Here is a 26938-nt window from a genome sequence, read left to right on the forward strand (position 1 = left end):
AGAAAAAAACTACAAAATCTTGTAATAAATAACACTAACATGTGGCAAGTTTACAATATAACCCTACTGGATAATTCTAAAATAATTTGTACAAGGCACATTAGGTAGTTGTTGGCTAGCCAGCAGTTTAGCCAAACCAGTGAGCACCCATACAATCCCTGGTCCCATTCTGTCTGGCACACCCAACACCAGTGGAAGTTACACCTGGTACACACCATGTGCATGCAGCCCCCTGTAACAAGGGAGAGAACAATATCATAGATGTTGTAGGGAAGATCAGCTCCAGTGGAAGTTACACCTGGTAACACACCATGTGCATGCAGCCCCCCTGTAACAAGGGAGAGAACAATATCATAGATGTGTAGGGTAGATCAGCTCCAGTGGAAGTTACACCTGGTACACACCATGTGCATGCAGCCCCCTGTAACAAGGGAGAGAACAATATCATAAGATGTGTAGGGAAGATCAGCTCCAGTGGAAGTTACACCTGGTACAACACCATGTGCATGCAGCCCCCTGTAACAAGGGAGAGAACAATATCATAGATGTGTAGGGAAGATCAGCTCCAGTGGAAGTTACACCTGGTACACACCATGTGCATGCAGCCCCCTGTAACAAGGGAGAGAACAATATCATAGATGTGTAGGGAACATCAGCTCCAGTGGAAGTTACACCTGGTACACACCATGTGCATGCAGCCCCCTGTAACAAGGGAGAGAACAATATCATAGATGTGTAGGGTAGATCAGCTCCAGTGGAAGTTACACCTGGTACACACCATGTGCATGCAGCCCCCTGTAACAAGGGAGAGAACAAATATCATAGATGTGTAGGGAAGATCAGCTCCAGTGGAAGTTTGCACTTGGTACACACGCCAAGATTGTTACTAGATCAACCTCAGAGCTCTAGATTATCCTGTACACATTCAATAGAACTGTCTGTCTTACTATTGAACGTTGTGTAGAATAATCAAGGTTGTATTTTGTGATTATAGATTTATCCTGTACACATTCAATAGAGTGTCTGTCTTACCAAAGACCAGTGGCTCTTGGTACAGAGTGCACCAGATCACCAGGAGGAATTGATTGTTCCTAGACCCGCAAAATACAACCTCAGAGCTCTAGATTATCCTGTACACATTCAATAGACTGTCTGCTTTAACCACAGACAAGAAATCTCGTACAGAGTGCATTATCCCACAGGTTCTCGTACAACAAGTGCACTACATCACCAGGAGCAATAGATTGTTCCTAGACTCGCAAAATACAACCTCGATTATTCTACACATGTTCAATAGACTGTCTGCTTTACCACAGACCAGTGACTCTTGGTACAGAGTGCACCAGATCACCAGGAGGAATTGATTGTTCCTAGACCCACAAAATACAACCTCAGAGCTCTCGATTATCTACGTCACCTGGATCAGGGATAATTACTATACCAGAGAAGTAACATGTAATATTTCTATGTTATCCATACTTACTTAAAATGTAGCATAGATTGCCAGATTTTGTAAGCTAATATAATACTTTGTCTACAGTTTTCCATTTTGAATGATAGAAACTTGTATGTAAAATCTTGACACTATCATATTTGTGATTTAGTCATTAATAGTATTAACTGAGGTAAAACAAATTTAAAAGACTAACCATCACGTTCTGTGGCGGTCCGACACTTGGGACAGGGTTTAGTCCATCACTTCGGATAGTCACTCTGCTGGCCTCATCCCACCGAGCCTACACATAGACAGGTGAAATATTTAACAAACGTGAGAGACTAATCGTCAAAATTCTGTGGCAGTACAAACACTTCGGGGAAAAGAGTTAGTGACACTTAGATAGAAACTTTGCTGGCCTCATCTCACCAATACACATACACATACAAATGTGATGAACTTATTTTCATTATTCTTATCATCTATTTACTAACCAAGCTTTGTTCTTATTCCTCCAATATTATTTATTATAGATTGGTTATTTATTTCTATTTGGTTCTTTTTTCCTCAGTAAATATGTTTTCTAATCAGTAAAATATCCAATCATTTTAGTTGTATATAGAGGATCTCCAGTTATATACTTACAGTAGCGGCCCTGTTAGGGTCCACAGAATAACTGGAGCTGCCAGAAGCTACAATCTGTTCCCTCGTTTGACATTCGCCGATGTGGTAGCCTTGTAGACAAAGCCGGCAGAATACAAACTGAAACAGACAATAATATGTTGTTGTTTGACTAATATTTCCACTATTATATATTCAAATGTGAGAAACTGATGTCAGTGTTCTCAAATATTGGTAAACATTAAAATTTATTTACTAATATACTAGAATAATTTTTGGTTCTTACTTATATTTCTAATTGCTACATGTGTCACACAGAAATTTCGGATAATTATCAAATGTTTTGCCAAAGTTTAAACTTTGACTATATTTTTGCAGTAAAAAACATCTGTGAAAATTCGAACAGCCAAAAGTCTACAACTATATTATTATGTAGTAAAAGGATATGTGCTTAATTTTTCTGTATACATGAAATTGGAATTTACACTATACGTTTTATACTGGACGTACCATACTGCACAATCTTAGTCCTCTCATCAAAACAATAAAAAGAATTCATATAAACATGGCTCTGGAAATACTTTGTTTGGAAAGTTATACAGGAAAGTTATAAAGATTTCACATGAAATTCAGCTCCCTCAGTGAAATTAACTCACATTGACATTTTTAGGGTGTTATTTCAGTTTGTTAATCTCTATCTCCAATAGTTCAGGAGAAAAAAAGGTTAGGTCGAAAACACACATTTTTGCGTTTGAATTACAATAGCTCCATTAAATTCCTTATAAACAAAGAAAAATGTTCAAAAAATTTGTGAACGAAAATAATAATGTAAATAAAGCCAACAGTAACTGAAAAGTTTTCTTTTAAATTCAATTTTTTATATTAAGGAACACACAAAAACTATAAATTATAAAAAATGGATCATTTTTATTCATTAAGTTTTATAACATTTTTCAATTATTCTATCTAAAAGTACATGTATTTATGAATAGTTTCAACATATGTATAAGTACTCTTATATTAACTAGTTGAGTTTTGCATAAATAATGTGTCGTAATTTATTTTCTTTCTATTAATTTATAAACTCAATCACCAATAGATAGTTTAGAAAAAAATAAGAGAAAGAGGTTAGGGTCAAAAACACACATTTTTGCATTTGCACTACAATACAATAGGACCGTTAAATTGCTTATAAACAAAGAAAAATGTTCAATAAAATTTGTAGAGAATTTTATTCTCAAAATACTAATGTAAATAAAGTCCATAAAAAACTGAATATTTTTCTTTCAAATTCACTTTTATTAAGGAACAGACAAATCTACAAATTAGGAAAATGGATAATTTTCATTCACAGTTTCAGCCTTCCAATCAGAACTGTCCACACCATTGTAACAGAGGATCTTTCGATGAGGAAGTGTGCCGAAAAATCTTGAACGAGGAACAAAAACTGTTACAGGTAGAAATTTTGCAAAGGAAGATGAAAATTTTCTCAACAACGTTATTACCGGTGATGAATCTTGGGTATTCCAGTACGACCCGGAAAGAAAACGTCAAAGTTCAGAATGGCACACACAGAGGTCTCTGCGTCCGAAAAAAGCTCGGATGTCAAAATCAAAACCATGCTACATTTTACGTGCAAGTACTGACTGACACCTACAAAATCGCATAATGTGTGTGCAACCAGCAATTGTGAAGAATTAGAAACTTCAACATGACAGTGCACCATACCACAGTGCGATTGTTGTGCAGCAGCTGTTGGTGAAATTTGGAGTGGCAACGTTGCCTCTCTCACTCTACAGCTCAGATCTGGCACCATGAGACTTTTTCTTGTTTCTGCGAATGAAAAAAGGGGGTTAAAGGACATCGGTTCGACGACAAAGGTTCTCAACCGTATTCCGAAAACCGACCCAGCGGGCTTTTGGCGAGTGGCAGACGTGACAAACTAAGTGTATTGATGCATGATAAATGTATTTAGAAGAGTATTAAGTCATTGTAATAATACTTGCAATACATTTTTATTTTTGGAACCAGCCCTGATACTTATTAGACGGACCCTGTATTTCTCTGCTTCAAACCTTTTGAACTGAGTATACAGAAAAAACTTCTACATACAGTAGAAAAGAAGTACTACTCACCCCACAGCCGTTTTGGCATACTATCCTGGTACAGTCAGGGTCAGCCAAGATACCAGCTCCACAGCCAGGCTGGGGACACAGCCACACCTCCTGCCTTCAGGACATATTCCTCAGCTCCAAACCTCTGGTACTGGGCGTACTGTACAGAAATATACCTATCAATATAACCATAAATAATAAGAATGGATTAATATAATAAAGGAGATTGGCCACTACATTTGTATAAGGACAGGATAAGGATATATTTTAACCAACTTATAGTAATAAGTAGTAAATATCAGTAAAATATTATAGGTGGAGAAGGGAGAGGTGTTAGTGTGACAGAAAAGAACATATAAGCTTGAATGTTCAAATATACAAATTTAATACCTTCCTTAATTGTGTATTGGCTCAAGTGTTCTAACACTCTAGTACAGCAAATTCAGCTTACACAAGAAATGTGAAGGTCAGAAGGTAGGTACTGTTGAGTTTCTTTAAACTCCCTCAAGTTATTTAATGGGTGCTTATTTTCATTTCCTTCCCTATTAGTAAACAACAAATGCATAACTCTTTTTTTTCCACTTTTAATATATATATATATATACAATGTACATTTTTCAACAAAAAAACTCCTAAAAAGCAATACAACAAACATTTAAAAGAATTATTCTTTTACAAGTATAAATTTTTGGATGAATAAATTTAACAAACAATGATTTCATTTATTAAACTTATTCTATAAATTTTAAATCTCTGTAAATTTTAAAGGCAAAGTCGTCATTGGAACATTAGATCTGAAATAGTTACAATTTAGTAACATTAAAATGATACCTTCCCATATGCAAAAAGACAACTCTTTTTGTACAAAATTACTATTCAATTACAAGATTACTAATTATAAAACATTTCTCACATGCTGTTTGGGAGCGTACAAAAATCTACATAACAATACATAAAATAAATATAATTAATAATGGTGCTAAGACTTCTTGTTTAATGTTTGTTTTTGATGATGGAAGGTTTGTGGAGGAAAACAGGATTTTCTAGAACATTTGCCACCATTTAGTGATACAAGAAATCAGTACAGATCCAACAATTGTGCTCTTTGTGAGAATCAGAAAACCTCTTCATCTAGATTACACTTGATGGCTGATCTAGATAGACCTCTTTAGTGGTTTAGGTGTGTGATGTTGAAACAATGCAAAGAATTAGTTTTGAACATCTTCATCACTGCCGAATTTTTTGGATCTCTTCAGACGGACGTGGACTCCGGATTCCAGAAGTCAAATCCATTACAGAACTCAGAATTCTTTATTATACACAGTGTTCAGCTGTACAATAGATTCAGTTTCCACAAATAGGAAACTAAACATTGAATTTATTTTCCTACACGATGTAGGGGCAATTGTTTCAAACAAAAGCGTTTTCATGCCTTCTTCAAAAGCTTTATTGGTACTTTCGGCCTTGAGGGAGTCAAGTAGAGCATTAAAAAGCTTAGTGCCACTGATAAGGCCTGAGATAAGCAAATCTCAATCAAGAAAACCTGTGTGATGTTTAGGAATTTTTTATACTGCTGGACTATCTAGGATTGTAACTGTAAAAAGAATGTAATGAATTGGGAAAGTGTTTTAGCACAAAGATTAAACAACTCAAAATGTAAATGGACAGAAAGATAAGAATACTGGAATCCTTTAACCCTTAGCACGCCGTAGACAGAATAATCCGCGATGTTGTTTGGTCTTATAACGCCAAAGACGAAATAATCCGCCGATCAATAAAAATATATTTTATTACTGTTTTTGAAGTTTATAAGTTCAATACATAAGCCACAATACAAAGTAATGTACTGGCTTGACCTAATAATCCAGTTGCAGCTGTCAGCTGGCCGCAGTAGGTAAACAATAAATTGTTTTGTTGCTGGCAGCTGTTCTCCCACTCCCATCTGTACGCCGATGACGATACTATCCGCCATTACCGACTGTCAGTGGAGCACGCATTGTGCCTTGGGAAGTGTTCTTGCGTTGTCATTCCTTATAGAAACAGTTGTAAAAAGTTATTGTTACCATGTTTTAGGTGTTATAATAAAGTTTTTTATTGTTTCTTTTCTGTTGTGTAATTATGGCTGCAAGTCATGTCCCGAGACCCATGGCTTCATCCCGATTTTTGTTTTGAAGTTTACCGTACAACTGCCTAAATCTATTATTATCAGAACTTATAAAACTAATCAAGATCAGCATATTACACTTTATTGTTTCTTATCCTTGTACATAGTTTTCATATTTTTCATCACATGCATTTGATTACTCTGTAACCTAAATTTGATTTTGATTGAAATATTCCATTATTATGAAAAAATGATATTATTATGCAAGTATTACATTATTGTAAAATTTTTTTTTGTGTGATTATTAGTCATTAGGAATTAATAAAAAAATTAGCTTTAAGGAATTTTCATTTTTATTTTTTCACCTTAAATGAGCGTAATCTAAAAAATTACTAAATTTATATCGGCGTTCAAAGGGTTAAGATTGGCCTACATGATGGCCCGAAAAGGGTTCCCAAATGCTGCTCTCAACACCCTCTTTTGAAATTTGAATATTATATCTGAATATATTGGGCTAGTGCATTCACATTCAAATCCCCAAATGGTCACAGCATATTACAGTAATGGAAATATCAACCCATAGTATCCAGGCAAAGTTACTCGAATGTCCGCCAACTTGGATAAGGTACAAAAGTATACCAGAACTCAATTTATTGCAGAAAAAATCAATGTGATCCTGGAATTTTAGTTGGTTGCCAATATACAGCCCAAAAAAAAATTATGGTGATACCTCCATCTCTCCCAAAACCAATTTTGGCTGCTCCGATCGTTTGTAATACAGAAATCTAATACTTGAGTTTTTACATCATTCAGCAATAGTCAGTTTCTTTGAAACCAATGCATTAAATTACTGGTTTCTCTAGAAGCAATTCTGAGCATTCTCTGAGTCTTAATGGAGCTAGAGCTGTCATCTGCAAGCAGACACTTTAGCATTGGTGCCAGTAGTGCAAGATGACAGGTCATTAATAAATAGGAGAAAAAAGTAGAGGTTCCAGGACTGTCCCTTGAGGAACTCCTTTACCTCTTTTGAATACGATACAACAGATCTTAAGATTCCTGAAGAGACTTTGAACGACTTGAGTCCTTATGATATATGAAATGATCTAAGAGTGGGAAACTCCTCTAATCTGTAATAGTCAAGTTTTTGTAGGAGCAAATTGTGATTGACCATATAAAAGGCATTGGTGAGATCAAAAAAGACTCCCATAGCCAATTCCCTAATGCCCAAGAGAAATTAATGAAACCACATTGTGGATAAACTCGTCATTGACTTTCTCTTAATGAATCCAAATTAAGTAAATCTAGAATTCTAAACAATTGTCATGAATATTTATTATTTAATTATTTTTTGTAATTAAAACATATTTATTTTTTATTGATATTTGTCTACATGGTGAGAGTTCTACTCCGTGGCTAAATTCAAATCATTCAAGTCATTTTGTACGATGACCTTTGATGAAGTTGTTTCAAGAATTGATTGAAGGCTTTCGTAACACATGTGCATTGCCGGTGTCTGAAAGTTCTACAGTCATTTGTATGATTATTTTGTTGAATCTCTCAATCTTCATCAAAGTTGTGGTGGAGTTGTTCTTCAGCTTCATTTTTACTGTAAATTTCTTCTCTCCAGAAATTGACAATTGTCTAGTTTATTAACCTGTTGACGAGTGCAGCAAAACATACCCAAATGAGTGCGCACGGCATTTGCCGTTTGGTCCCGTATGAGGAGGCACGGCATTTTCCGTTGCAGGACTAATGACTGTCAATTCGTTTCTCACTGACTTACTGTGACGTCTAGCAGAGATTTTTGGAACTTTTCAGTTGTTCCTAATAGTGTCTCTGTACAGTGTTGCTAGTCCTGTATCGTGGTGGCACCTGGTGATAACTTTAAAAAACTATTTTACGGAGGCGGGACACAAGACCCGCTACGCCTCCAAGATCGCCATTTTATAAGGCCACTCCCCCAGAATAACCCAAAGAAGCGAAAACTACTCAGGCAGTGCTATGTGTGCATGCAAACACACTACTCGAACTGGACAAAGAAGAAAAGAAATCAGCTATGAATGTTCAACATGTGGTCGCCCTTTGTATATATCCTTGTTTTGAGCAGTATCAAATATTAGCAAAGTTTTAAAACGAGGATATTGCTTTTAACAATCTACAATGTATTTTTATATACATTTAAACTATAATAAACAAGTTTATTAACATTTAAAAGTTTTTTACATTTTTTTTGTTTTACTCTCTAACAGTCTGTCACTGGTCAATGAGTCACTCAGTATGGACCGTCATAGGGGCACGGCAAATGCCGTGCGCACTCGTCAACAGGTTAAAGAAATAATTATTTCTGATTCACTGAATTTCGACTTTCTAGTTTCTATCTCTCGAACTTTTTTGTAAAATATATAACATTATTAAGGCCTTATCTAGATACAAGCTTTTCAATAATGAAACTGAATAAAAATTCTGCCACCTACACAAGTAACTAGTCTTGCCAGTTTGCGCCATAACAAGGTGTGACCCCACTCCAATGATTGTCTTACTTGTTTGACCATAGTATAATAAACCCATGTTACATCACTATGTCATTTTGAAACATTCGTCTCCCTCTTCATGGTTCGGAATTAGAAATTTAAGAGCTCTTTGATTTGAGTTCATCAGTCCAGAGTTTGGGTACCCATCGAGCTCAAAATTTACGGTACTTAAATTTCTCTGTCAGAATCAGAATCAGAATCAGAAACCATTTATTAGTCATATTCCTTGAGAACAGATTAAAAGTCAAAAAATAGTGTTTGTGTTATAATGGTGTAAGTGTTGTGTTTGTGATACTTAGTTTCTGGCATGATTTTAGTCAGTCCACGGTTGAGGGTCCCTCCTCCAGTTTTTGAATTCTTCCACTGTGTAGTAGGGACGGTCGAGGAGCCAGCGTGAGATCATTTTCAGCGTCTTTCCTTTCTTCACTTCTTCAGGTAGGATGTTCCAGAAATTAGAGCCTACATATGTGGGTTGCTTTTCAAACATTGCTAGTCGATGTATTGGCAAGGTAAAGTTATTTGCTGTTCTTGTGTTGTGATTGTGAATTTCATTACCTCTTGTTGGGTTTTGCCGCACAGCAAAGAGTATTGTTTCCAGTATATATAAGTCTATTACAGTGAGGATTTTCTGTTCCTTGAAGGCCTCTCGGCAGGAGTCTCTGGGTCCCAGACCAGTGAGGATGCGAACAGCTCTTTTCTGGAGCACTAGGACTCTCTGGAGGTTTGCCTTGGAGGTTCCTCCCCAAACCACAAGCCCATACCTGAGGTGCGATTCGAAGACGGCATAATAAGCAGTCTTCACCATGTCTTGATTGCAGACGTGAGTGAGTCTCCTCAGTACATATAGGGCAGAGCTAAGTTTGCTGCATAGGTTTTTTATATGGTCAGTCCATGTTAATTTGTCGTCAATTGTGACCCCAAGGTACTTAACTTTTCCAATTTGTTCTAGGTCTGGTAGCACGCATACCTCTTCTTTTGCTCTTCCAATGATTAGCTGCTGGCTCTTCTTTTCATTTAATATTAGGTCATTTCTCTCACAGTATTGTTGTGCCATATTGACAGCAATGTATGACCCAACCTCAATGTGTGCAGGTGTTCTGTTTTTCAGTAAAAGCACTGTATCATCCGCATACATTAGTGTTGAGCAGAGATTATTTAGGTAGTCTGGCAGGTCATTGACAAAGATGATGTAGAGAACAGGTCCCAGGACTGATCCTTGTGGGACTCCTCTCTGTATGGGCAATGGTTTTGACTTGATTTTCTTTTTTACACCATCTGCAGTTCTAGTTATTTCAACTGTTTGGTTCCTTCCTTGTAGGTAGCTTTTGAACCATTTGGCAGTTAGGCCTCTGACTCCCAGTTTATTCAGTTTACTTAGTAACATCTCATGGTTGATACAGTCAAAAGCCTTACTGTAGTCTAGGAAAATTGCTGATGTTGAGTTTCCTCCTTCTGTAGCTTGGATAATGAATTCAACGAGGCTGGCAATCGCGGAGGTTGTGGAGTGCCCCGCTGTAAAACCATGTTGTCCCTTCATGTGAATGTTGTTTATGGTGAAGTGATGTAGAAGTCTGGTCAATACAATTTTCTCTAAGATCTTAGAGAAAGTAGATAGTAAGGATATTGGTCTGTAGTTCCCCTGATCAGTAGGATCTCCATTTTTGAGTTTCGGGTACACTCTGGCTAGCTTCAGTTTTGCGGGGAAAATACCTTGCTCTAGCGATTTGTTCATTATGTTAACTAGTGGCTGTACCAATTCTTCCTCACATTTTTTCACTATTGCTGGAGATATCTCGTCTGGACCAGCGGAGTGTTTTGTTTTCATTGTCTTTATTATCTTGCTCACTTCCTGGTTGTCAGTTGGCCAGAAGAAGAGGCTACCAAGTATTGAGTCATCTAGTGTGTGTGGTACTTCTACGTCAGGTCTTTCAATATTTGCCAAGGTATCGTTGGCTATATTCACAAAGAATGAGTTCAAATGATCAATGATCGTAGCTGGGTTTTCTATTGTTCTCCCATTAACATGTAGTTTGTACAGTTCATTTCCACAGCTGTTATTTGACCTTTCTTTATTGATTAATTTCCACATAGCTTTAGATTTGTTGTCTGAGTCTTTAATAAAATCTGCTGCTCTTTGTTTTCTTACATTTTTTAGGTTGAGATCGTATTCTTTTTTTCCTTGTATTAGCGTCGATCTTATTTTGCTCGCTCCCCGTAAGAGTATAGGTTTCTTTGGCTTTGAGGAAGCTGTCTCTCTTCAGCTTTAGTTCATAGTCATGTATCTGAGGCTTTCGTTTTTGTGAGATTTGTTTTCTGATATTGGGGCATGCTATATTTAAGTTATATGTGAGGGTTTCTATGAAACAGTCGTAAGAGGATTCAACAGACTCTTGTCCGTTTACATCTTCCCAGGTTTCCTTTTGTAGGAGGTGTTTCAGCAGCAGTATATTCCTGTTACTGAATTGTCTTCCCTCTATTACTGTTGTGGGTGGTTGAGACTTATCTTTATCATAGATGCTGCATAGCTGGCCTGTGTGATCTGAGACATAAGCTTGTTATTACTGTAGCTCTTATTTTGGAGTCCGGTTGATTTGTGCAGATCATGTCTATTGAAGTGGAGCTGTGGTCTGTAATCCTGGTTGGTGGTAGGTTTTAGCCTGATAATGTTGTAACTGGTAAGTGTATCATTTAAGATTGATTGTTTCGGGCCAGTGCCTAGACAGTCAACATTAATGTCTCCCATTACTATTACTGGGCTCTTCCATGTTGGGATTTCCTCCAATACATTTGACAGGGTATCTACTGCTGTGGTAAAGTCTCCTTCAGGTCTGTACACCCCAATGATGTGGTAGTCTGTCTTGTCTATGGTGATTTTTATTCCTGCCACTTCACATATAAGCTCAGTGCTCCAGTCTGCTATGTTTAAGTTGGATGTGCTACTGCTAGATCTTCCCTAACATAGATGGCTGTCCCTCCTTTGAGGTGATTCTCTCTACTGAAGCTCTCCATAAGGACATAGCCGTCTAGTCTTGTTTCCTTCAATTTATTTTTGTTTAGGCCATGTTTCAGTAAGTACCAGCACATCGGGATTCATAATTTGTTGTAGAGTGTCCGTTTAGTATATCTACCTTGTTCGATATTCTATCTACATTTTGATGGAATTACTCTCAGTACTTCTATATCACCTTTTACTATTTTCTCCGTTGTAATTTTTCTGTGGTGGTGTGAGTTGTGAAATTTTCTTGTTTTGTATCTGTATTCTTTCCACTGGCGAAGGGCTAAAAAAGGTTTCTTAGTTAGTTTTGTAGTAGTTCTATTTGGGAGTTTGATGAACAGGTTTTGTTACCAGGCGTTATGGTTTGTTTTGAGGCAGTAAGTATTTCATTCCGCAGTTTCCTGGCCTGGCTTGTCAATATTTTTGGTTGAAGAAATCTTGGTTATGTTTCACCATCCTTTAGTTTTGTGGATGTATGGGGTGGTTTTTTTTCCCCTGAGGGGGAAACTTGAGAGGATTGAAATGGAGAGCTACAGTTTAGGTTCGTTTCAGCCACGGGTAGACATGCGCTTTTCAGCTGCGGTAGTAGGCGATGTCTTGGATCCTGCAGTCGTAATTTTCTCAGCCGCAGTAGCCATGTTTGTGTCAGTCAGGGTATTCCAAGTAGTCTTTACTGAGGTTTTTTCAGAACTATTTGTTGTAATGTTCATAGTCTTTTTCTGCTGCGGTAATCACAGGTGTCTCAGCCGTGGTAGGTATGTGTGTCTCGGAGTCAGTCTCCTCAGCCGAGGTTGTTGTGGGGAGTCATGAATAGAATCGACTCAGGTGTCCCAGTCACCTCTTTCTGATAATACTTGTGCGTATTTGACAGCTTGGAGAGAGACACTATAAACAATTAGTTTTTCTGTCTGTACATTTTTATTTTTCTTAAGAGATTGACTATTTTGCATTGCAGTGGACAATTTATTTTCCTGGCTCAAATCAGTCTTCAGAAACCTGAGCATTGCCTCCATCTGGTTAAGTTTAGTTTTAATTTCTTCAAGGTCAATCAGAAGTTGTGCTGAGCTTACAGAATATTTTGTGTTGTCACTCACTAGGGTATTGGTTTGTGTGTATGAGTTCTGGTATGTTTTATTTATTGCGCCCTGACTTATAATTTTCTTTTGTAGAGAGTAAGAATTGTATTTTTCTGTTCGTCTATTGTTTTTGATTGATTGTTGATGAGTTGGCATAGTTCAAGGTCCTGCTCCTCAGAGATAGCTTGTGTTTCTTGACGGAGTTTCTTCTCTTCTTCAAGTCGATCCTGTAATTCAGCAGTCTGTTGTAGTAGCAATTCAACTTTGTCAATGTACTTTCTTTCATTGGTTTCCATTTCCCCTAACTTTGATTCCATTATCAATAATCTGGTTTCTAGTTTAAACTTTGCTTCTTTTAGGACATTATTTTCTTCTAACAGGGCTGATCCAATTTTCGCAGCCATCTGTAATTTATGGTCATCGTTACTCGAATCTTCTAAGAGATTACTTTCAATGAGGCTATTTTCAAGTTCCACAATGGAGTTGTTGAAAGTGCCCAAATTTCCTGTTAAATTTTTATTAGTTTTTTGCTTAAAAGTACAGGGATGAGAGTCTTCTGTTTCATTCTCCAGTGGGCTGCTGTTTTATAGGTTTTTTTGAGGCAATTTCAGCCAGTTTTTAGGGCCTCGTTAAATTTTTCATTTTTTTTTTTATTTATTTTTTAGCATTCTGTCATAATGCTATACACAAGATCTGTGATTGTGAGCCTCTGATTTTATTTAACGCAAGGTCATCCATAACTGCAGGCCAGGCAAGGTCATGGGTAAAACTAAGCCAGGCAAAGTCATTGGTAACTACAGGTCAGACAAGGTCATCGTTAACTACAAGCCAGACACGATCATCAGTAACTACAAGCCAGACAAGGTCATTCCTGCTGCCTGCAGTAACTATAGGCCAGACGAGGTCATCAGTAATTGCAGATCTGACTAGGTCATCTGTAACTATAGGCGGGTAACTATTGCCATGGCCACAGAGTGAATCATAAACATATTCCAGTTCTTAATTATCAGAATCATTTTCATCATACTTAGAAGTCCCAAATCTACACATCAACCTCTCATACATCTAATAAAACAATGCTATTTTTATAATATTGTACACTATTTTATTTATGCCAAACATGTATTCACATAAAAACAAATTTTGCTGGAAATTCAACAAAAATAGTTTATTATTCGAAATATGGGAGTATCTTCTCTCTGTAAAAAAAGTTCAAATAAAAGATTGTATTCTTCATACTGCTTAAGAATAGCGTATTATATTTTCCTATAATTCCTTATTTTTTTGTAACAGTTTCCATGTTTTACTTTAGCCTACTACAATTTGAATATTGAATGGAAATGCTATGCTAAAGGATGACTGAGGGCAAATGTCGCTTACCTGCTGGTCTGTCAGCAGTCGGAAGTGGTGACACTCAGCAATGAGAGAGTTGGGGCAGCCAGCTGGACAGGGCAGTGTGTAGCCCAACTGTGCGTCACTAACAAACTGTCTCTCCTGCAGTCTGGACACACAGTACTGACGGAAACAATCAAGGCAGGTCACGTGGCTCGCCTCACATGGGAAACACCAGCACAGTATCACTGAACACAACCATGTCACTTGTCCAGAGTCACTATACACAACTACAACTATGTTGGTGTTCATGATCCATTCCTCCTGCATTTTGTTTGGACACACAGTACTGATGGAAACAATCAAGGCAGGTCACATGGCTCACCTCACATGGGAACACCAGCACAGGATCACTGAACACAACCATGTCACTTGTCAGAGTCACTATACACAACTACAACTATGTTGGTGTTCATATCCATTCCTCCTGCATTTTGTTTGGACACACAGTACTGATGGAAACAATCAAGGCAGGTCACATGGCTCGCCTCACATGGGAACACCAGCACAGGATCACTGAACACAACCATGTCACTCGTCAGAGTCACTATACACAATTACAACTATGTTGGTGTACATATCCATTCCTCCTGCATTTTGTTTAGACACACAGTACTGATGGAAAAATTCAAGGCAGGTCACATGGCTCGCCTCACATGGGAACACCAGCACAGGATCACTGAAACACAACCATGTCACTTGTTAGTGTCACTGTACACAACTACAACTATGTTGGTGTACACTTCCATGTTATGTGTCTAAAACAAAGTACTGGTCTAGACATACAGTAATGGTACAAACAATCCTGGCAGGTCACGTGGCTCGTGGTCACGTGGCAGCACACCATCATCTGTTTTCCCACTATCAGTGAGTGCTTGTCTTGTAATGGCGAGTTTCAGTATCATGCAATCTTGCCCAGGGTTTGAGTGTAGTCTATAGGCTATACATGTACAGTAGAGTGATTTTATTGTTAGTGTATGTGCTGAACTGTACGAGGTTTTATTCTTTGAGTTTCATGTCCGTCAGATGGAAAAAATAGTGATAACTATTGAAAAATTCTTGAGGCAATTATAAGACTGCAAAATGGTGATGTCCTGCGGATTGTAGCCCCTGATTCAGCTGTAGGAACTTCCTAAGTCAGCCTGAGCGTGAAATAAATGTAATCTAGAAGAGTTTTGCTTTAAAATGCCCAATAGGAAGTCAATATAAGTATGAAAAAAAATCAAATAAGCAGGTAAGTTTTATTGGAAAAGATTCAAACGTTACTCACACTGATGGGTCATCTTCAAAGAGTTCAGCTTGATACATGGCACGCTTATTATACGTATACAGTTAGAAACAGTTGAAACGTACATGGTGAGAAGATGTATGCAGATAAAGATGCTGTGAATGTATTTTAAACAGAATTTGAAGATATGGTTGTAATCTGCTACACTATAAAGACCAAATATTTAATGCTGATGAGACTGGACTTAATTTTGAAAGGTTTCCAAAAAAATCCCTTGCTGCTGCAATGAGAAATTTTCGCTACAAGACATAAATTAAGTAATGAAAGGATAACTGTTCTTGCATGTATCTGGTATTTTTCGCCTTCTATTACTGTGAATTGTCAAATCAAAGAGACCAAGAGCAATAAAAAACATTAACCCAAGTGCGCTTCCAGTTGTGTACTAGAGTCAGAGAATTGCGTGGATATCAAGCTCAATATATTCTGAGTGGTTTCATAACTGTTTCGTTCCTAAAGTAAAATCATTAAGTAAGAAGTAGCCAGAGAAAGCCATTATTCTAGTTGACAATTCGACAACTCACATCAAGACCCTTTCTCTCATCAAGAATAAAATCGATCCTGATGATGAAAATTCAACGGAAATCGTTATGAACATTTCTGGTTGCGAAGACATCAATGAAGACGAAGTTCTAGAATGGGTGAGTATACATTGAATGCTGTACTGGCCACTGGGGAGGGGGAACCCATCCTCTTGGTCATTCTCAAGAGTCAGGCTTCCTTTAAAAACTGATAGGCAAATTCACAACCAAAAAAAGATGAATTGGAAGGAATGAGTTACCTGACATCGGTGCAGGCCAGGCATGGAACTTCCCGCAGGTTGGCTCTGATGAGGTACAGAGGGACAGCCTGGTCATCGTTCCCCCTGGCTGGTGTGTTCACTGCATTTGAAGTAGAAACTCTGCCCAGCCTACTGGTCCATCCTGTACAGCACATGTCTCTGTGAGAACAGAACAACGCAGTACCCTCACCGAATAAGAACTGTTCCCATTGAGAACTGGACTCACACTGAGCAACAGTATAGTCAATGGCAAGCCACGTGAATTCGCACATGCGGGGAACCGCTTCTGTGCCGCTTACAACGTGGATCCGCATGGCTTGCACTGAACGTGTTAACCAAACAGATATCAATCAGCTGAACATTTATTATACATTATGATAAAACACTTTGTTTATTGCAGTTTACAATGGCTCAGGTTTTATTGTTTCTATTATTCAGTGTTTAAGTATCTTAGTAAATTATGAATTTTACTCTTTAGAGACCAGTCTATATTACAAGAAGTAAACCAGAAATATCGGGCTATTTTTGTGAAATTTGCAGAAAATGCTATATTTTAGAAACCACAAATCAAATCCTTTACCCATTTTTGTGTATTTTGTTTTGTATATTATAAAATAGGCTACCAGAATATGTTATTTACTTGAAAAAAAAAACATAATAGTATGAATTTTTAATACTTAAAACAAGAATTGTAAATTTGAAATTTTAGAAATAAATGGGTGGGCGATAAATACCTAAGTGTTTTTTTCAACCAAAAAAAGTAAACAAACACAAAATAGAAATAAATGGTTTCAAACCACTCCTGGCCAGTGATAAAAAAATTTTGAGGCATAAAGCCATATATATTTTAACAGTGAATATGTCTCTATAAAACTGAAAAAGTATGACTCAAGAAAATTATGTTAGAAATATTATATGTTTATATACGTTTTGTACAAAATTATAAATTCAGCATTTTCTAACAATGGATGGATAAAATTGGACTCAAATGAACTAAACCAAATGTTTTCCAGATGGGCCTACTTTAGTTTAGTACACTGACTGACTCATTGCTCTTCATGTAAATCAAACCACACACAGAAAGAAGTTAAACAGCGTAAATAACGCTATTTTACAATACAAACATATCTTAGCAACTGTCTGGGTACTTTGGTATTATCTGGAGGTCACTATTTTTGGAGAAGTTTTCCTTATCAGGGACCAAAATAAACTTTATTATATGTTACTAGTACTTTCCTTGTTTCATAATAAATTGAAAAATACCCACTGAGTCATATTTCCTGTCACCAAATCGGCTTAAAATAGGCCTAGACGTATCACCTGTCACTTTCTAATAATTACTTGTTCTTTTAGTTTTTGTACTAAAATTACTACAGTACCACAGTCTGTTTGTCTACTCCCGAGAAGCAGCGACTGACGTGCTGTCATTGAGGAAGCGAACGGCCGACATTGCATGTCCCTGATAAGGAAAATTCCTCCAAAAATAGTGGCCTCCAGTTAATACCAAAGTACCCAGACAGTTGCTAAGATATTTTTATATTGTAAATAGCGTTATTTACACTGTTTTTACTTCTTTCTGTGTTTTGTTTGATCTACATGAAGAGCAATGAGTCAGTGTACTGAACTAGAGTAGGCCTACCTGGAAACAGACATAGAATAAACAATCAAAAAGTAATATACGTTATTATATTTCGATACTTTGGTTATTTATTTAGACTTTTTTTCACGAAAATTCAATCAAAATTTTTAATTGAATAAATGATAGACATTAATTACGAAACTTCCCTTACATAGAAAGTTCGCTGTATTCACTACTTTTACCAACTTCCGATATATCGGAAGTTTTTTTAGGATTAAATAAATTTTGAATATGCAAAATAGATCACAAGTATTGTAGTTTGATCTGTCCATGTATAGCTTAGTTATGACAATTTTGTTGTTATTTTATACAATATGAACAGTTAAATAATAAGTATTCCTATTTAGTTTTTACTATATTTTCAAAAGTAAGCTTGTAAAAGTGGAAAATTACAATGATTAGGCAGCAACTTACGATATCAGTGACAGAACAATGACTAATTCCTACAACTGGCAGTAGACGGGTTCGCAAAAGTCCCGTTTTGGAAAACTTAACAAACAAAATTCAAAAATGATAGAGCTTCTTGTCATAGACAACTCACCGGGCAGCCTTCCTGTTCACAGTGGCCAGAAATCTTACGGTGATCCAAGACATCAGACCAGCACCGGGGGTCACTGTCTACAGTGAAAGCACCGCTCTTACATGCCGAACACCTCACACGCAAGCTTGCCCTCACGCACACCTGTGCACGTCGTCGCACAGTATACGTAGAAGTGGACACGCCTTCGCTCAATGACCCTCTCCTCAATGGCATCGTCCGCTTCACTGATCTTCCCCAGTTGCAGATCCTTGAGGGCCTCGTTGAGTGGCTTGGAAGCTCGCGCCGTGTGATCCTGCCGGACTTGACGGCATGCAGGATGCTCTGCTCTCCGAGATCACAGTCCTACGACCAGAGTAAGAGGAAAACATAAGTCTACCAAAACCAATAGGTTCATTTAAATTTTTGCATAAACCAACATATCCGAAAAGTAATTGCATAAGTTATCGATAGTAGACAGATCTCTGTAAAAAAATAAGTTTTATCTCAACATCTACAACCAAGTCAGACTAATTTTATTGTTTTAAATTTATAAGTAAATAAAATAAAACTAGAGGGCCCAAACACTACATTAAATAAAGATTGTGACAAAAACACAATAAAACAATACATACACTAAATTAATTTTTGTTTTTGTCATTTTGATAACAGATTCTATCTCCACGGTAAAGATTATTCATTTTCCCTTGTTATTTCAGTTCTATTTGATATTGCGCAACTTCTTTGGACATATCGATGCCGCTTTCCTGATTGGTTGGATTTCTCTGACAGCTACATGACATCAGAGTATAATTTACTGATTGAAGTTTACTTTTGACGATGGAAGGATTGTGAAGGAAACAGGATTTTTCCGGACATTTGCCATTGTTCAGTGACTTGTTTATTTTAATCTAGTATGTATTAGGTTAGTTATTTACCTGAAGAAGAAATCAGATTGCAGATCTCAAAACTTAGTGTTACTCGATTTTTTGTTTCACTGAACGATGGCAAATGTCTAGAAAAATACTGTCTCCTTCCCAATTTACTGAGCTGTAATCACCAAATCTAAGCAGGTGGGACAGAAAGCGAATCTGGAGGAGGTGTTGCTCTATACCTAAGGGAAGGTATCTTATATAAGCAGCATTTTCTGTATGAAGATGTGGACCCTGGTATAGAATATGTTTGCTTTGTTCTGAGTTTAAATGACTTGGTTCGTACGTTGCATATAGGCCACCCTTTATTAGGTACACCCGCCTCGAGTTTGTGATTGAAGCAAACTCTGTGGAATACTTACATAGGACACGAACATTAATTTGTTAAGTTTCGAACAAGATTCAAAATATTTACGCCAACTCTTGAAGAAATTGAATGCTTTGCAAATTGTAAATGAACTAACAAGAGTGAAAGCAACCTTAGCCACTTTGATAGACCACAGTATAGTGGAGAAGTTGGTTAAAATCAATAGGACCGACATCATAGAAGCCCCGATAATAACAAACCACAGAGGAGTTAAAATGATTGACCATAAGCTAATATTTTGATATTATATTACACGTGAAAAATAAATCTAAGCTAATGTGTTCTAGAGATTTTTCCAATTTTGAGGCAAACTGCTTCGTCACTCAACTTTCAGAAATAAACTGGGATGATGCCAAATAAATACAATATTTTGATGATATTGAGAGATTTATTACTTCTAGGATAAGGAATGTAGTCTATATGATGAATATGCTCCTACGTTTGTAAAAAGATACCGGTAACTCAAAAGAAAAGCTCCCTGAAGGATGCCAGAGGTTGCAAAAATAACAAAACTGAAAAATAAATCAAGAAACAACTACTGAAAATCGAGGGAAAATAAAGACTGGGAGGAATAAAAAGTGGGCCGAAATCAATTTAATAATACCATAAAATGAGCAAAAAAAAAGGATATTGTTATAAAAAATTTGGTATCATCTGAAGACCCTAGAAGTGTTACATAATAGGTAAAAATCAGGATGAAGTCAGTTAATGTTGACACAGAAAAGTTCACATATATTATGTAAATAAGTAATTGTTTGAAATGGATTTTAATGATACTGATTCATTTACTGCTTGGTTCTTTTGATTAAATAAAAAAGGAAAATTAAATGATAAATGTTTTTTCTCCTATTTCAAAGGTGTTGCCACAGTCTGCCACTAAAGGCCAGAGACACTTATGTTAAGCTTATATGAACTTTTATTCTTAGAAGGTTATTGAACGTCTTTTATTTTGTGTAAAATTTTCCTGATTTCAGCATTATTGTTATTTTGCATATTCAAAGACAGCCGGCATAACAGCTGATGAGATAACAATATGAGGTTGACTTACAATCAAAATAAGACCACGTGACACCCATAGAACAATGAAATGTTATTTCACACGAGAAAAGTAGTCCCACTATTAATGTTCTATAACTTTTTTATTTGTCACTGTCACCCATTTAAACCTTATATTATTTTGTTCAGGAGAACAATAGCAATATGTTAATAAAGCAAAACTCGTCTTCTGTCACTGCAGCTATTAAGTTCACAATTACTAATTATCCTTACATGCAGTTGGTAGCCCTAACCTGACCTCTCAAATTCCTTGTATTCTTCTTGAATACAATCATCATCCAGTAAATATTAAGATCAGCGACTACCGCTCCGATCGCCGTAATTTTTTTGCATACTAACACAGGTTAACGTAATTTCACCCAAAAAAATAGTCCTGATTGTCGCTAACATATAAAAACACGTTTTTCGGCAGTAAAATGTTGGCAATACAAAACACATAAATAACAAGATTTTCGACTATCAAATTTAAAAAAATGGCCAACCATGGTCGTTTTGATGAGTTGACAGTAGTCACGTGACAAACAGGAAAGTTTCTGATTGGCCGGGCGGATCACATGACCTATAGGACGACTTCGATTGACCGCCAGACGTCAACAAACAAACTCACATGGATAAGGAATATTAGTGCGGATATATTATTTCCAGTGCGGTTAGTACAGTACAGTACAATTGTTTTATTAGTGAAGTTGTTGACATGGCGTGCGATGGTTCTTGTCACACGCTATTCTTCGAAGCATGTTTGTTTGATGAAAAGCGTGTTATTAACGTATTTTGTCCTCACAAACGTTCTTCCAACGAAGACAATTATTGTGCAATTAAAGATCACCACAACCCAGTGAAAATTAAAATGTACATTTGAGGAAATAGATAGAAGTGGTTTTTTTTATTTTTAAAACTAATGTGGATAATATAAACGTTATGCCCTTTTACGAGGTAAATACATTTTTGTCCTTTCCAAAACGGTACTTTGGGATTATACCGACCACACCCAGACATGAATCGTTATTTGACATTTTGCTTCTACTGATTACTAGATTAGCGTAGAACAATATTTCGTCAATATAAAACAGGAATTGTCTTATCGCAAACCCCTCCCCACCCTCAGACAGAGGTCAAAGTCGAGCGGTCTAGTAGATAACGTGATTGCAGAGTCTCGCCGCCCAATCAGCTGGTGCGTTGCTTTGTTGTACTTCCGTGTTTTACTTCCTACATTTCTCCAAACACAAAAATTCAACAAAAACAAAACATTACAAAACTAAAACTAAAACTCTTTATTGAAAAAACACTCAAAACTTGTTTTTATTCTTGATCACACTCCGCCACCCAAAATGCGAGTGCCTCCGGCCATCAGTGCGGGCTTCGGCAGCACCTTCGCTGATGTCGACGAAAAGAAAAACATCCCTCGAGATAGTACCTATCAGTAAAATATCAAATTCTAGAGGGGCTGATCAGAAATATAAATTGAATTGTAATGGAAAATGCAATTACAGTAGAACCCCTTATATCCGGCCTCGGTTTTACCGCACCTCGGTTTATCCGGCCACTTCCCGGAAGCCAATATCGAAATTTATTTACCACGGCTTGCAGACGCACAGTTACACGCACTAGTCTCCCACGGACTCTTGCGTTATTTTGGTGTATCTATTTGTTTACATTTTCCTGTGTTGTCCTCAGTTGAGCTAATAGGTTTAACCTGTAAACAGTTCGTTGATTATTTCCAGTGCGGTTAGTACAGTACAGTACAATTGTTTTGTTTCATCAAGTGCTGTGTACTGTAGGTTGGTTTATCCGGCCGAATCGTTATCCGGCCAGGGGCTCGGTCCCGTGGTGGCCGGATATATATGAGGGGTTCTACTGTATGTACTGTGCAAATCATGTGATGCCCACGCGCCCTGCCCTAATCGGGATTATCGAGAAAGATAAGATAACAGCGACAACAATACCGGGAAAATGCTTGTAAATTTATGTAATTACACAGTTTGTGTTTTCGTTCTATCATGTTTGTTTCTATAAATTTATATTTTTGTGGGTACTTTGGGATTATACCGACCACACCCAGACATGAATCGTTATTTCACATTTCGTTTTCTACTGATTACTAGATTAGCGTAGAACAATATTTCGTCAATATTAAAACAGGAATTGTCCTTATCGCAAACCCCTCCCCATCCTCAGACAGAGGTCAAAGTCGAGCGTCTCTAGTAGATAACGTGATTGCAGAGTCTCGCCGCCCGTTCAGCTGGTGCATCGCTTTTGTTTGTACTTCCGTGTTTTACCTCTACATTTCTCCAAACACAAAAATTCAACAAAAACAAACATTTACCAAAACTAAACTCTTTATTTAAAAAACACTCAAAAACTTGTTTTTATTCTTGATCACATTCCGCCACCCAAAAATGCGAGTGCCTCCGGCCATCAGCGCGGGCTTCGGCAGCACCTTCGGTGCTGCCCCGCGCTGATGTCGACGAAAGAAAAACATCCCTCGAGATAGTACCTATCAGTAAAATATCAAATTCTAGAGGGGCTAATCAGAAATATAAATTGAATTGTAATGGAAAGGTAATTATGTACCGTGCAAATCACGTGATGCCGGCGCGGGCCTGCCGTAATCAGGATTCTCGAGAAAGATAAGATAACAGCGACAACAATACCGATCACAATACCTGGAAATGCTTGTATGTAAGTTTGTAATTTTGTAATTGAAGAGCTTGTTTTTTTTCGTTCTATCATGTTTGTTTCTATAAATTTCTATTTTTGTGTTCTTCATACTGGTGTGGTCGGTATAATCCCAAAGTACCTTTTTGTTGTTCTTCATAAGTTACTGGTGTGGTCGGTATAATCCCAAAGTACCTCCAAAACTTTATTATTTCGTGTATTAAAATATCGTAATGTGGCTGCTAAAGAAAAACACCCAAGTTTTACAAGCACCCATTCTATTATTGCATTTTTTACTTGAAATTTGGCCATGTCACTAATACACAGTAGTTCTAGACCTACAATGTTTTACAAATCTGTGGACAAATAGGCTACTGCCACTTTATGTACCTATTTGTTACATGAGGTCAGCTACTTGGACTTCCAAACAAGTTTTTTACATAATACTCAAGTCCATGTAATAATTTCATTTTTTAATTAACTTGATAAATGTAAGCCCATAGGAATTACACTTTTACAGGCTTAGGTAACTTGTATGGCCCACAGACTAGTTTATTACATTAGTAACAAGAGAACAAGATATAACCCTTACCTCAATAACTGTTGAGTCCTCTAACTCCTTTCCTGCAAAAATTATTTTCACTTCTTCTGGTGAAAGGCCTAACTTAGGAGCTATTACTTGCTTCACATTCTTTATGTCCCACTTTGGATCTAATGAGACTGATAACGTATTACCATTGCTAGAACTTGATGTATATGTTGAGCGAATTAGAAAGTGTCTTTCTACTAAATGAAAATACATGAAACATCGCTTGCAATAACTGTAGGAGAAATTCTAGAATCATCCTACGATACGAACGGTATTTCTTATTTCCTACCCTGGCCTAAATTTACTATTCTAGTTCAAATTGGTACTAAAATACCAAAATAACCCAAACCATTCTAACCTAGTTTTAAAGAGTTGCTCGTGGTCACTGATCAGTTCAGTGTTCAGTACCATAGAGCCAGTACGAATATAGATCAAACAAAAACATTCACCTTTTTCTTTTGCTTCTGGGTTTCGTATTTATCCATGAAAACCACAGGTATTTTTGGCATCAAAATTAATTTATTTCAGTCAGTTGTTATTTTTTTCCATAAATAATTTGTACACAATTATTTTAATTTCCAGATATTAAAATTTATTTATTATGTATTTGTAATCTTTTAATCTTTATTATTGAGTCCGATAGAAATTTCAAGAAGAGTTCACCAAATATCATAATGATCTCTTTGAAGAAGGGTTGGTAAATGTGATGAAGTAAGAAAAAATGTTTTTGAACAACGTTTTCTTAATTTCTCAGACACATTTTTACGTTCTTTAATACAACTAATATAATTATTGAATATATGATCAATCGATTCCTCAACACCACTTTTTCCTTCTACATTTTTTTTACCTACAGATTATCTAATAATTTCGTCTGATGTAAACGTTATGCGTTGCTAAAGTGTCCAAACCTCAAACTGCACATAATAATGATAAACTATATATTAAAGTATTCAATTCTATCCACGACCTCTTGACTAAATTCGGTAGCACTTGTTTTTGTTGGCCTTTATTAGAACTTTAGAAATCTCTGTGAGTTTTAACAAACAATTTCTTCATTATTTCTCTATATACGAGTGCGTCTAATTTTTGTAATGATGTATAGTCCTGGCTGAAACTCCATATCATCACTAGCTTGTTTAGCAAATTTTATCAGCAATTTCATTTTCTTTGACACCTATGTGGCTGGGCGGCTAGTGTAACATTTATGGTCCTTACTCTGGTAATTAATTTATTGATTATTAAAAAGGAAGCCATTCTTTACGTTTTCGTTTCCAGGTTGCACACATTGTCTGCAGAAACTATTTGAGAATCAGAGAAATATAGTTAGAACGGCAGTTATGTTTTCCAACTGGTCTGAGTATTTTAGAGCTTAATTTATCTAAGATTAATGTATAATTCTACACGTAGCAATATATGTTTATTGGTGATATTTCATGCCAACATTTATGTTATAGTTCTTTTTATACACGCTTGAACAATTTAAATTTGAAATACTTGAATGCCTGTCCAATCTACTAAAATAGGATTTTTTTATTTGAATAATGAGGGTTATCTCTAAAATATACCCCTGTATATTCTTGGGTATTATTGAAACTTTTATATACGGTAATCAAAGGTGCTTTTTTTGTTTCAACAAGTATGGATTTGTGATTTACTAGCATATTTAATTCAAGCACGTTTACATAAGCCGGGTGATCAGAGTCTGTGACAATTTTGATAGCTGATTTTTTAAATAAGATAAATTAAGAAATGCAGTGATTAAAGTTTTATTCCTACTTTTATCTACGTTAACTATGTTTCGCCGGAGACTCTTATAGAAGAGATGTTGTCCAGTCCCGAATCGTGGAACGCTGTCGCTGCGTTCTGCAAGAGGGTGCTACGGCAAAAAAAGAAGAGAGCAGCTATAAAGCACCAGAATAGCTCATGCTGGTGGATTTTAGAATGAAGTAATGCCCATTGGGCGACACGATGGCACCCTCTTGAAGTAGTTGCAGAGATGCGTTCCCGAGAGGGTTTCCAATGCCTGGACCGGTATGGGTGAGAGTCCCACACCTGTCCCTGACGATGCATAATGCATTTTCCTATCGTAGGAAAAAAAAAAAAAAAAAACTCATGGAAGAAAGTAAATCAATGGTATCAGACAAACTCTGCCTTTCCAAAAACCACATTTAGACGGTGGAATCAAATTAGAAATATTCCACAAACCAATCTAATCTGTTTTTGAACAAGGACTGTTCAAAATCTTAGCTGGACAGGAAATTAACTGATGGGCCCTATATTCCTCGGGTGAATTTTTATCACTATTTGGTTTTAACAAGGGTAAAATTACACTTTTTCCAAAACCTGGGCAACTCAGCATCTTCCGATTCCCAAATACTGTTATGTAGTTTTATGAATAGCATCTTACCTTTCTCAGGCGATTGTTTTATCATACAGTATGATATACCATCTGCACCTGCGATGTGCCTTGCTCATATAGTCCGACCGCGAGGAGAAAGATGAGGGGTCTGGAGAGGTATTACAAGGAATCGAGTTCGGGTTGTCTCCCTCTCCCTGTACCCTTTCTCCTTATCCACCCTCCTCGCACTTTCTTTAGTAACTTGCTAAAAACATTGAGTTTTTAAGAGTGTTCATTTTGCCAACAGGTTTCGTTCGTTGAAATAATTGTACTCACATCATTTTATTGACGACTTATACAATGGATACTACGAGTAGTTGCAAAAGGGAAAAACAATACATACTTAAGCACGTAATGTTATTAAATTGCCAGTAATTATAGCTAAATGTGACAAGGAATATATAAAAAAAAACAATAAATTAGTGTTTCTTTAAAGAAATCTACTAAA

At 36.7% G+C, this 26938-nt stretch overlaps 1 pseudogene; it reads right to left on the bottom strand.

Annotated features, from left to right (window-relative positions):
- Positions 1–24430, bottom strand: LOC124374052 (annotated as a pseudogene).
- Between the last annotated feature and the right edge of the window lie 2508 nt (positions 24431–26938).

Source organism: Homalodisca vitripennis, unplaced genomic scaffold (genome assembly GCF_021130785.1).
Source record: "Homalodisca vitripennis isolate AUS2020 unplaced genomic scaffold, UT_GWSS_2.1 ScUCBcl_7103;HRSCAF=14629, whole genome shotgun sequence".
Lineage (NCBI taxonomy): Eukaryota > Metazoa > Arthropoda > Insecta > Hemiptera > Cicadellidae > Homalodisca > Homalodisca vitripennis.